This window comes from Choloepus didactylus (genome assembly GCF_015220235.1).
Source record: "Choloepus didactylus isolate mChoDid1 chromosome 25 unlocalized genomic scaffold, mChoDid1.pri SUPER_25_unloc1, whole genome shotgun sequence".
Lineage (NCBI taxonomy): Eukaryota > Metazoa > Chordata > Mammalia > Pilosa > Megalonychidae > Choloepus > Choloepus didactylus.
Window position 1 is genome coordinate 5,755,748 of NW_023637606.1, and position 11,764 is coordinate 5,767,511.

The following is an 11,764-nucleotide window of genomic DNA, read 5'->3' on the forward strand; positions in this document are numbered from 1 at the left end:
CTCCTTTCAAAGGACTCCAGTAAACTAACCAAGACCCACCCTGAATGGGCAGGGCCAAATCTCCATGGAAACATTTAATCAAGATATCACACCCTAATCAAAAAGATTAATCCATCTTCTACCACAAGATTGCATTAAAGAATATATCTTTTTCTGGGTGACATAATACATCCAAACTGGCACAGTGATGGATTGCTTTTCTTTTTCTGCTTGCAGAATTCTCTTTTCCTTTGACATTTGACAATCTGATTAGTAAGTATCTTGCAGTAGGTCATTTGGATCTATTCTGTTTGGGATACACTGTACTTCTTGGATCTGTAAATTTTATGTCTTTCATAAGAGTTGGGAAAATTTCAGTGATTATTTCCTCCATTATTCTTTCTGCCATTTTACCTTCTCTTCTCCTTCTGGGACACCAATAACACATATATTCATGAGCTTCATGTTGTTATTCAGTTCCCTGAGACCCTGTTCATATTTTTCCATTCTTTTCCCTATCTGTTCCTTTGTAGGATTTCAGATGTCCTGCCTTCTAGTTCACTAACCCTTTCTTCTGCCTCTTCAAATCTGTTGTTGTATGCCTCCATTGTGCTTTTTAACTCTTCTATTGTGTCTTTCATTCCCATAGGTTCTGCTGTTTGTTTTTTCAAGCTTTCAAGTTCTTCTCTATGGACACCCTATGTCCTCTTTATGTCCTTCATCTCTTTTACCACATTTTCTTTCAACTTGTTGAATTGATTTAGATTTGTTTTAACATCTTTAATTAGTTGTTTCAACTCCTGTATCTCAGCTGAGGTGTCAGTTTTTTTCCTTTAACTGGGCCATATCTCCATGCCTCCTAGTATGAGCCATGATTTGTGTTTTACTAGTCTCTAGGCATTTTATTTCTTTAGTTTATTCTAGAGGTTGTTTTCTCTCTTTTACCAAGGATTTTCTTGTTGATTGACTTTGTTCTCTATCTGTTCTTTGCCATTCAGTTCAACTTATTCTAGACTTCTAGCATAGCTTCTGTTTAACTGATCAGAATCTCTCAGCTATAGTTTTTCTGGTTCTTTCCCTGCCTATATGGAAATTTTTTTGAGGAGGGTCTCCCCAGATAGGATCTATCCCACCCCAGTCATATTTTCCCAGACAAGTCAGGTCCAGGACTCAGGAAGAGTGTATACTCAATATCAAGTTTCCTTGAGGAGGACACCCTGCAGGGTGCCAGTCTTTCCTGTCAAGCATCTTGATTCTGTCTTTTGCCTATCCTGCCAAGCAGGTGGTGCTTATCAGTCCACAGCTCCACACTGGTGTAAAGTGATGTCATGCCTTTAGTTCACAGCAGACTCTGTCCTTCCCAGGTGAATGGATGACACAGAGGCTGAGGCAGGAGGCAGGGTTAATCTGTGTCTGTTTTCCAGCCCCTGGGGTCTGAATTCTCTGAATAGGGGCCACCAGTTGCCTGGGACCTGTCCCACCCCCTTTCTTGGAGAAGCTATGCCCTTCAGGGAATTATCTCCTTCACCTATTGTTACTTTGTTTCTCAGAAGTATGTTAGCTCCACCCTTGCCTGGGGCAGTGCTGAAAACAGAAAAAGACTGCTGCTTTATTTATGCTAAAAAGTAGGAAAAAATCCTTTTCATACCTGGTGCCCAGTCCCCTGGGTTCACCAGTGAAGAGCCAGGGATGGTACCTGGCTCAATGAGCCCCTTTTCTTGGGGCACAGACCTTTTCCAGTACTCTGAGCTCAGCCAACTCCAAAAGCCTCCATTTTCTTTTTTTCCTTTTCTCTCTTTTTCCATCAGCTCTGCCTCCTCTCTTATAAGGAGCTACCTCCAGTTTCCTTTTTGTGCTTTCTCTGGGTTTATCTGTATCTGGAGCTTATATGCAGCAGTCTGAATTTGTTAATTAAATCCACAATTGGAGCTTGCTTGAGCTCTCCTTCCCTTACTTCTAGTAGATACTGCTTATTCTTCCCCAGGAGAAGTTACTCCAAAAAAGCCTACTGACCAGTGAAGGAGGGTGCCCGCCTCCAAGCTTGGGAGAATTATTTACAGCTCTGTGCTGTGATTTCAGCCCTTCTTCCTGTTCCAGACTGGCATACAATGTGTGTCTGGTCATGGAAGTCCCCCAACATTGTTCCAGACAGTTCTTGGCTATTTACTAGCTGTTCTAGAGGGTAAACTAAATTCCACACCTCCCTATATACCATCTTGCCCTAACTCCTTGCCAATTAATTTCTGACAAGACTATAAAATCCACTCAGCTGGGACAGTACAGTCTCTTCAACAAATGGTGTTGGGAGAATGGCATATCCATACCCAAAAGAATGAAAGTGGACCCTGGTCTAACACCACATACAAAAATTAACTCAAGATGTTTCAAAGATCTAAATGTAAGAGCTAGGACAATAAAACTACTAGAAGAAAATGTAGGGAAGCATCTTCAAGATCTTGTGGTAGGCAGTGGTTTCATAGACTTTATACCTAAAGCATAAGCAATGAAAGAAAAAGTAGGTAAATGTGTTCTCCTCAATAGTAAATACTTTTGTGTTTCAAAGGATTTTACCAAGAAGCTGAAAAGGCAACCCATTCAATGAGAGAAAATATTTCAAAACCTCATATCTGATAAGGGTTTTATATCCAGGTTACAAAAAGAAATCCTTCAACTCAACAATAAAAAGACAAACAACTCAATTAAGAAATGGCCAAAAAACTTGAATAGACACTTTTCCAAAGAGGATATATAAATGGCTAAAAACCACATGAAAAGATGCTCAGCTTCACCAGCTATTAGGGAAATGAAAATCAAAAACACAATGAGATGTCATTTCATACCTACTAAGTCCTGATGCATGTGACAAAATGGATGAACCTTAAGGACATTATGCTGAGTGAAATAAGCCAGACACAGAGGGACAAATATTGTATGATCTTACTAATATGAACTAATTATATTGAGCAAACTCTAGGAGTTAAAATCTAGAGTACAGGTTACCAGGAGTTAGAATGAGGGTAGAGATGGGGAGCTGATGCTTCATGTGGGCAGAATTTTGTTTTGTTTTGTTTTCCTTACAATTTTATTGTGATATAGTCACATACCATACAATCATCCAAAGTGTACAGTTGTTCACAGTAACGTCATACTGATGTGCATTCATCACCACAATTGGTTTTTGAGCATTTTCTTTTCTCCAAAAAAGTAATAAAATAAAAATAAAAGTAAAAGTAAAGGACACCCAAACAATCCATCTCCCATTCCCCCTATTATTCACTTTTTTTTTGTCCCCATTTTTCTACTCATCAGTCCATACACTGGATAAAGGGAGTGTGAACCACAAGGTTTTCATAATCATATGGTCACACTTTATAAGCTACGTAGCTATATACAGTCATCTTCAAGAATCAAGGCTACTGGGTTGCAGTCCAACAGTTTCAGGTATTTCCTTCTAGCTATTTGAATACACTAAAAACTGAAAAGGGATATTTATATAATGCATAATAATAACCTCCAGAATGACTTCTCAACTCCATTTGAAATCTCTCAGCCCCTATAACTTTACTTTGTTTCATATCTCTTCACCCTTTTCATCAAGAAGACTCTCTCAATCCCATGATGCCAGGTTCCAACTCATCCCCAGGAGTCATTTCCCACATTGCCAGGGAGATTTACACACCTGGGGGTCATATCCCACGTAGGGAGGGTGGGCAGCATGGCTTCGAGAGAGAAACAGAATTTTTAATAAGTTTGACTGTAAATGTTTAAAAATGAATAGAGGTGATGGTAGCACATTGTTGTGAGTGTAATTATCAGTGCTGAATTATGGGCGTGATTGTGGTTGAAAGGGGAAGTTTATATACGTCAATAGAAAGAAAGCTGGAGGATAAACCTGGGACTGTATAATATAATGAGTACTTTGGATGATGACTGTGGTTGATTATACAAATTTGGGAATGTTCTTCCATGAACCTGAACAAATGTTTGTCCCAATGGCTGAGTGTTGATGACAGGCTGCTATATGGGAAAAACACAACTAATGTAAATCATCAACTATTGTCAACAGCAATATTTTAATACCTTTCATCAATGTAACAAAGGTACTCTACCAATGCTAAGGATAAATAGTAGTGGGTATAAGGGGTACAGGATTTTTCTTTTTGGAGTAAAGAAAATGTTCTAAAATTGATGCAACTCAGTGATTATACTAAGAGACATTGATCGTACACTTTGGATGGATTGTATGGTGTGTGAATAAAGCTGTTTAAAAAATACAAAAATTAAAAAGTATGTATGTACACTATGCTAGATATAAGGAAAAAAAAACCAGTTGTGTGACCTTGGGCAAATCACTTCACCTTTCTTAATGCACAGGAATCTCATGCATGCATCTATATAGTCATTTAATAATACTTATTGGGTCTCTATTAAATGACAACACTCAGAATGCCATGGTAAATGAGGTAGACTCAGCTTTTGCCTTTGTCGATTTTATAGGACAGACAACAAATGAATAATTCAAGAAATAAAATAAGAAGGAGAGCTGCACCCTGGAGGAATTGAAGAAGATGCACTGAAAAGAGATTATCACAGGGGCTAAATTAGTCAGGGCATCAAGAGAAGATTTTTGAGAAGGTAATAGTTCTGATTAGATCTGAGAGTCACTCGTGCAGAGGAAACCTAAGTGCAAAGGCCCTGAGGCAGGAAATAAGCATGTTCTGGGAAGTGTCAAATGTCCTGTAAGGCTAAAGTGTCATAGGCAAAAAGAATAATAATAGGAATGAGAAAAGAACATTAGGGCCCATAGTCTGTGAGGAGGTCTCTAGATGTTATTCTAAGATCAGTGAGACTGTATTAGCTATTTGTAGCTGCATAACAAATTACCCCCAAAACTTAGGAGCTGAAAACAACAAACATTTATTATCTCTATCTCATAGTTTCTAAAGGGTTGGGAATACATGAGCAGCTTTGCTGAGTCTCCTGGCTCAGGGTCTCCCATGAGGCCACAGGGAAGCTGCCTGCTGGGCTGTATCATCTGAAGCTTGTCTGGGGCTTGCAGATCCACTTCCAGGCTCACTCAAGTGGTTTGGACAACCCTCTGTTCCTTATTGGCTGGTGGCTAGAAGTCTCTGTTCCTCATTGGCTGGTGGCTGGAAGCCTCTGTTCCTTATTGGCTGGTGGCTGGAAGCCTCTGTTCCTTACCACGTGAGATGTGCCTTAGAGCTGCTTGAGTGTCCTCTCAATATGGCTGCAGGTTTCCCCCAGAGTGACTGATGGGTGACAGAGAGCATGAACCAAAGGCAGTCTTTTTAAAATCTCAGGAGTGATGTAACCTCATTTCTTCTATCTTCTGTTAGAAGTCAAGACCACTTCAAGGGGAGGGGAATTGAGTTTCATCTCTTGAAAGCAGTAGTATCAAAGAATTTATGGACATATTTTTAAAATCACTGCAGATATACTGCTCTTAGATTTAATATGATAATTTTCTATAAGGGTCATACAAGAACCTTTATCTTTTGCAGGTTCCAAATGCTTTGAAATATTGTAAAAGTCATTTCAAAAGCTAATAAATAATAGTGAGGTGGAAACGTAACAGAAAAAAAATAGTAAGCTTATTAAGATTTTCTGAAAGGCACACTTCATCTTAACATATAAAAGCTTAGTTTATCTTTTCAAAATAATTGTATTGTGGTAACATATACCCCATAAATTTTCCGATTTTAACCACTTGCAAGTATACAATTCAGTGGTGTTAATCACATTCAAAATATTGTGCAACCATCAACACAATCCATTACAAAACTTTTCCTTCACTCTAAACAGAAATTGTGCCAATTAAGCTTTAATTCCCAGTCTGGTTTATCTTGATGGTGTTAAGATGACTATTTCGGAAATCGGAAGCTGCTTCCCAGGCAGCTGAGCAGGTGGGGGAGGAGCAGCCCGAGAGGAAGTGGAGTGAACATTGGGCTGGGTAATATGGAGCTCAGGCTGCAACATGAGTTTGAATACCCCTGGAGCCAAGAAGGGGGAAAGCCCGTGTCAGGGTTCATTGAAAAATCCTTAATGATATTGACATGTTTCAAGAGACATAAATTAGCCAACAACTCAGAATGATGGATTGGTTGGCCAGTGACTGGACAAGGGACTGATATAGGGATATCTTCACCCCCCCCATGGTTGGGTATTTGGGGAAAAAAAATATGACTCAGTTAGTTGCATCAGATGAGTATTGCCCAGCTTGGAGAGAGAAGGGAAAGTTAAAATTCCTAAAGACTTATAGAATTAGCTTTCAAGAATCTATCTTTTTGTGTGGATCTGCAGTGCATCTATCCTTTGGGCTTTAAGTCACTTAATAACTTAATTTCTCCTGATTCAGAAGATTCTCACACTCCAAATAAGGCTCAAAAAAGAAAGCTCTTAGAAACCAGCTATAAAGATTCACCTCTTTTAGCAAATTCCAAAAGACCAGAAATCATGTAGCTTGTGAACAAACTTTGAATAGCAAGCATAACAGAGAAGCATATGGTGAAACCACATCAGACTTACCTGATTTACTACAAAGTGAGCCACAGAATCCAGTTAAGACACCCAATTCCTTGGAGCAGAATGAGATTTTGGAAACTGGTATGTTTGACTTGGCTGCCAAAGAAGAAGATCCTTGTCCAGTTTGCATCTCTGGAACCAGGGGAACGTCTGCTTGAAATGAAGGAGGCAAATCTGAACTGAAAATACCTTTGGAAAGCAAATGCCCATCATTTGGCCAGATGTTATATGTACAGTGGAAAAACCCTTATGCTCTCTGTTGGTTGGACTGCATCTTCTCGGCAGTGGTGCACTTGGAAGGGTGAAAAAGCACTATGGCTGAGCTATGTTCTAAAGAGGAATCTGTAATCTGGCAATTGTTTACAAAATATAATCAAGCAAATGGGCTTCTGCACACAAATCGATTGGATGGAGTTAAAGATGGAGATTGCAAAAAACTTACTTCAGAAATACTTGCAAAGATAGAGACCTGTCTGAACGAAGTCAGAAATGAAATTTTCATTAGGCTTCAACCCCAGCTTAGTTGTACGTTGGGTGATATGGAAAGTCCCGTGTTTGCATTTCCCCCGCTCTTAAAAATAGAATCTGCATTGAAAAGCTCATCATATATTCTTTTTCTTGGAACTTTGAATGTTCACTCTGTGGACGCAAGTATCAAAACAGGTTAGTTTTCCATTTTTTAAAAAAGGATTCATTAGTTTGCAAATGGTTCAGCGTGATGACACTTAGGTAAAACTTGCTTCCACCTGGAGCATGCTACTCTTCCTGATTCCTTCTCCCTTGACAAAATTTCTTGCCATATCTTGAAGTCCGTCTACCACTAGGAGAGACAAATTCAAAAAGAAAAATTTTAGCACCAGATAACTGCAATCTGCTTGCTACTTTAAACTGACAGGGTCAGAACGCATGGTTTGATAGCTTGTGAGTCAGAGTTTTCTGAAGTCCCTCAGTGGGGAAAAATAGGATATTCTTCCTCTCTCTCCCACACCCTTGGTTCCCTGCTGAGTAAGAGCACCGCTAAGAATTCCTGGAAACTGTGCAGTTTGTTGACTCCTATATTTGAGATTAGAGTTTTTGTTGGTTTGTTTTAGGTTTTTAACATCTTGGAAACTGATTTTAGGCTCCTACAGACTGGCAGCTATTTCTCAGAGGTAAGTAGCACTTACTGTTCCTTCTCTTGGTCCCGTGAAAGCCCAGTCACCACCAGAACCTCCTTCTGCCTCAGCCATACTTTCTCCTTCCCCTGCTGATGCACCTAGTGAGAATTAGGGAGTTCAAGATCGTGGTGCGTAGACCAGGATTGGCACATGGGAGGAAGCAGGATGAAAAAAGATGCTGCATATTGTTTTGGCCTTCGTAAAACAATGAGGTAATCAGAGGAATTAGGTTTTAGAAGAGGGGTCAGGGAAGGTCATTTTCATCAGCTATGCTTCCTCCTTTTGTCCATACCAGAGAAAGTTGCTGGTTGGTAATTAAAAAAAAAAAATAAATAAATTAGCAAACTGGCTCTGTTGGTCATTCATTCACATTATTGCAATAGAGATAAATCTTCTTCTCACTTCTTAAATTCACCAGCAGTAAATCAGAAAACTTGGAGTCTCTCAAAATTATGAAATAAAACTGAGAGAAAAATAGTACTTAGATATCCATTGTCAATATGAGATTATTTTTAGGAATGTAAGGAGCAATCAGGGAGAGTTGAGTCTGGGAGGATGCTCTAGGGAATGCAGACAACAGAACCAGATTTTTTTTTTTTTTTTTTTTTACCAGTTAGCTCCTAAAGTACTAGAACAGGGCAAAAATTAGAGTTTCACTCATGCCAGGTTATGTGTAAACAAATAGTTTTATGTAAGGAAGTGAATTACTTTAAGAACAAATACCTGTTTCCAGGTCTTCTAGCATTGATCTCTACATAAATTATCTCCTCACAGTAACTCAGGCAGATTGCAGCATCCTCAATTAACAAATGTAGACCCTGAAGCTTAAACAGGTTAAATAGATGCCCAGGGGCCCACATGAGTAAGTTGTGGAGTCAAGATTCAAAATTAGGCTTTTTTGGCCTCTAAGACTTGTCTGATTTTAAATAATAGGAACAAGCTTGATGATTAAAATCTGCTTAATGGTAGCTTTTCTAGAACCCATACCACAGTTGCTCAGCACCTCGAGTCTGGAAATAATCTCTATCCAGGCAGAAACCCGACTGGTTAGAGAGAGAACATGTTAACACATAATACGGCACCAATGAATGAATAAGCTTGATGCATTGGCTGCTTTCAGTTATTTTTGAATACAGGCTGATCAGTGCATTTTGGAAGTGCATAGTGAATGCTCTGGGAGCTTAAGGAAAGAAGCTACCAGCCACTTTGGCTTCATTTTTTTGGTTCCTTCCAAAAATTAAAGAAGGAAAGCTAAAATGAAGTGGCATTCCATTAAATATGTTTTGATATGCCATGACTTAAAGCTTATTTTCAGTTAATTTGAGGGAAGGATATCCGAGCAAATTAATTTGTTTTTCTGCAACTGTTTTTAGTGCCAGAAGAAAGTATCCTCTGGAGGCAGTTAAAAGAATGATCTCAGGAGGACTCTCTGGCTTAAGGTCTCCAGTCTGCTCTCTGTGACTGACATGTGCTCTGTGTTTCAGTTTCCTCAGTTGTGAAATGTTCTAATGAGTCCAACAGTTGCTCCTGCCCCTTCAGGTTGCTCTGCAGGCATGTTCCTAGCACAGGGCTTTGCTCCTAGTGACCTTAACTATTATCCGGGGCATCGACATTTTTATTTGCTGAGACAAAGTTCCTTTTGAAAACTAGAAAATAGGACCCATGACTTAATTATCTTTGAGAAGCAAGAGTTTACCAGAAATATAATCAGTGCATTTGTTGTTTGCTTTTAAAGTGTTAGCTTCCCTGAGAACTGATCTATTTTTTTATGTTCTGTGCTTATCTTATCAGTATTTGTTATTGTTTAAAAAGAAGCTGGTCACAAGCAACAAAAGAAAAAGTATATAAATGAGAACTCCTCAAAGTCAAACACTGATGTGCTTCAAAGGGCTTTGTCAAAAAGGTGAAGAGGCAGCCAATTCAATGGGAGAGAATATTTAGTAACCATATATCTGATAAAGGTTTGATATCCAGTTTATATAAAGAAGTCCTACAACTCAACAATAAAAGGACAAACAACCCAATTATAAAATGAGCAAAAGATATGAATAGACATTTTTCCAAAGAGGAATTACAAATGGCTAAAAAGTACATGAAAAGATGTTCATTTTCATTAGCTATTAGGGAAAGGCAGATCAAAACCACAATGAGTTATTGTCTCACACCTGTAAGAATGGCAGCTATTAAACAAACAGGAAACTACAGATGTTGTAAAGGATGTGGAGAAATAAGAACACTTATTCACTGTTGGTGGGAAAGTAAAATGGTGCAGCTGTTGTGGAAGACAGTTTGTTGGTTCCTCAGAAAACTAAATACTGAGTTGCCTTATGACCCAGCAATTCTGCTGCTTGGTATATACCCAGAAGAACTGAAAGCAGGGACATGAGCAGACATTTGCACACTGATGTTCATAGTGGCTTTATTCACAGTTGCCAAAAGATGGAAACAATCCAAGTGTCCATCAACACATGAGTGGATAAACCAAATGTGGTATATACACAAGATGGAATTTTATGCATCAGCAAGAAGAAATGAGGTCCTGAAGCATGTGACAACATGGATGAAACTTGAGGACATACTGCTGAGTGAAATAAGCCGGACACAAAAGGACAGATATTTGTATGATTTCACTAATATGAACTAACTAGAATATGTAAACTTAGAGTCTTAAAATGTAGAATATAGGGTACCTAGAGATAGACAGAAGCTAGAGAAGGGGACACGGTTACCTAATATGTACGGAATTGTTAACAAGGTTGAACTTAAATGTTTGGGAATGGATAAAGGTGATAATAGCTCATTTTTGGTATTATAGGTAATAGTGCTGTATTGTAGGTGAATTTGATTGAAAGGGATTTTTAAAGTCATATATGCCACCAAATGACACTACAAATATAAATAAATTCTTGCAAGACCTGCTACAAATATATGACACTTTCATGACACTTGTACAAGGAGTTAATAATAGAGTGGTATACAGGGAAAATTACCTATTTCAAGCCATTATAGTATTCTTAATACCTTAATATTCTTTCATCAACAGTAACAGTTGTACCACACCAATACTAAGTGTCAATAATGGGTTGGGGGAGGATAAGGAATTAGAGTGTTTTGGGTTTTCCTTTACTGTCTCTTATTTTTCTCTTTGGAGCAATGAAAATTGTCTAAAATCAAATGTGATCATGATTGCACAACTAGGTGATGACATTGTGAGACATTAATTGTATACCTTGGATAGAATACATGGTATGTGAATCTATCTGAATAAAATCTGCAGATTCAAAAAAAAAAGGTGAATATTTTGACATCTACCTTATACTTCAGAAAATAAAAGAGATTTCTGGCAATTTATTTACTATTAATTCCCAAGGCAATGTAAGTTCAGCTTTTACCTCCCTTAGCACTCAATAAATGGTGAGACTGGACTGATAACTGTAATGATTTGAATTATTGCTCAATAAAATATTTAATCCCCACCCAACATGGACAGAATGGATTTTCCCCATGCCATTGTTGTACTTGGTCAGGTGACTTGCTTCGGCCCATGGAACGTCAGTGGACACAATGCAGGCAGCAGGCTTAAATATGCTTGTGTAGCTTGGTTTGGGCTTGGGAGCTCCTGTCATCCATGTGGGAAAGCTTCCCCTGGGTTGCTGTTGCCCATTCAGCTGGGACCCTAAAATGAGCCATATGCAGCAGAAATGAATCAACCTTAATCCTAGAGTCAAGTCCTGCCAACTTGAAGCCAAGGTCATCCAAATCCCAGGCAGTCCCAGTCTTGAGTGAGAAACAATTGTTGAAATGTGCCATTGAGCTTAGGGGTGCCTTGTTATGTAGCATTATCACAGGTAGAGCTGACTAAAACAAAGATAGTTAGATAAATAGAAAGATAGGTGATAGAACAATTACTGATATTTGTATAAACATTTTCATTAGTTTTAACTTATCCAAAATCTTAGCCCTCTACCCTTAGTTAGAGGTGGAGGATGGGTGTGCCAGTTTGGATGTATTATGTCCCCTAGAACACCATTATCTTTGATGCAATCTTGTGTGGGCAGATGTATTAGTGTTGATTAGATTGTAGT

The 11,764-nt window shown here is 38.7% G+C and overlaps 1 pseudogene; it reads left to right on the plus strand.

Moving 5' to 3' along the window:
- Window positions 1-9,188, plus strand: part of LOC119525307 — a 36,371-nt pseudogene extending 27,183 nt beyond the window's left edge.
- Window positions 9,189-11,764: the final 2,576 nt, after the last annotated feature.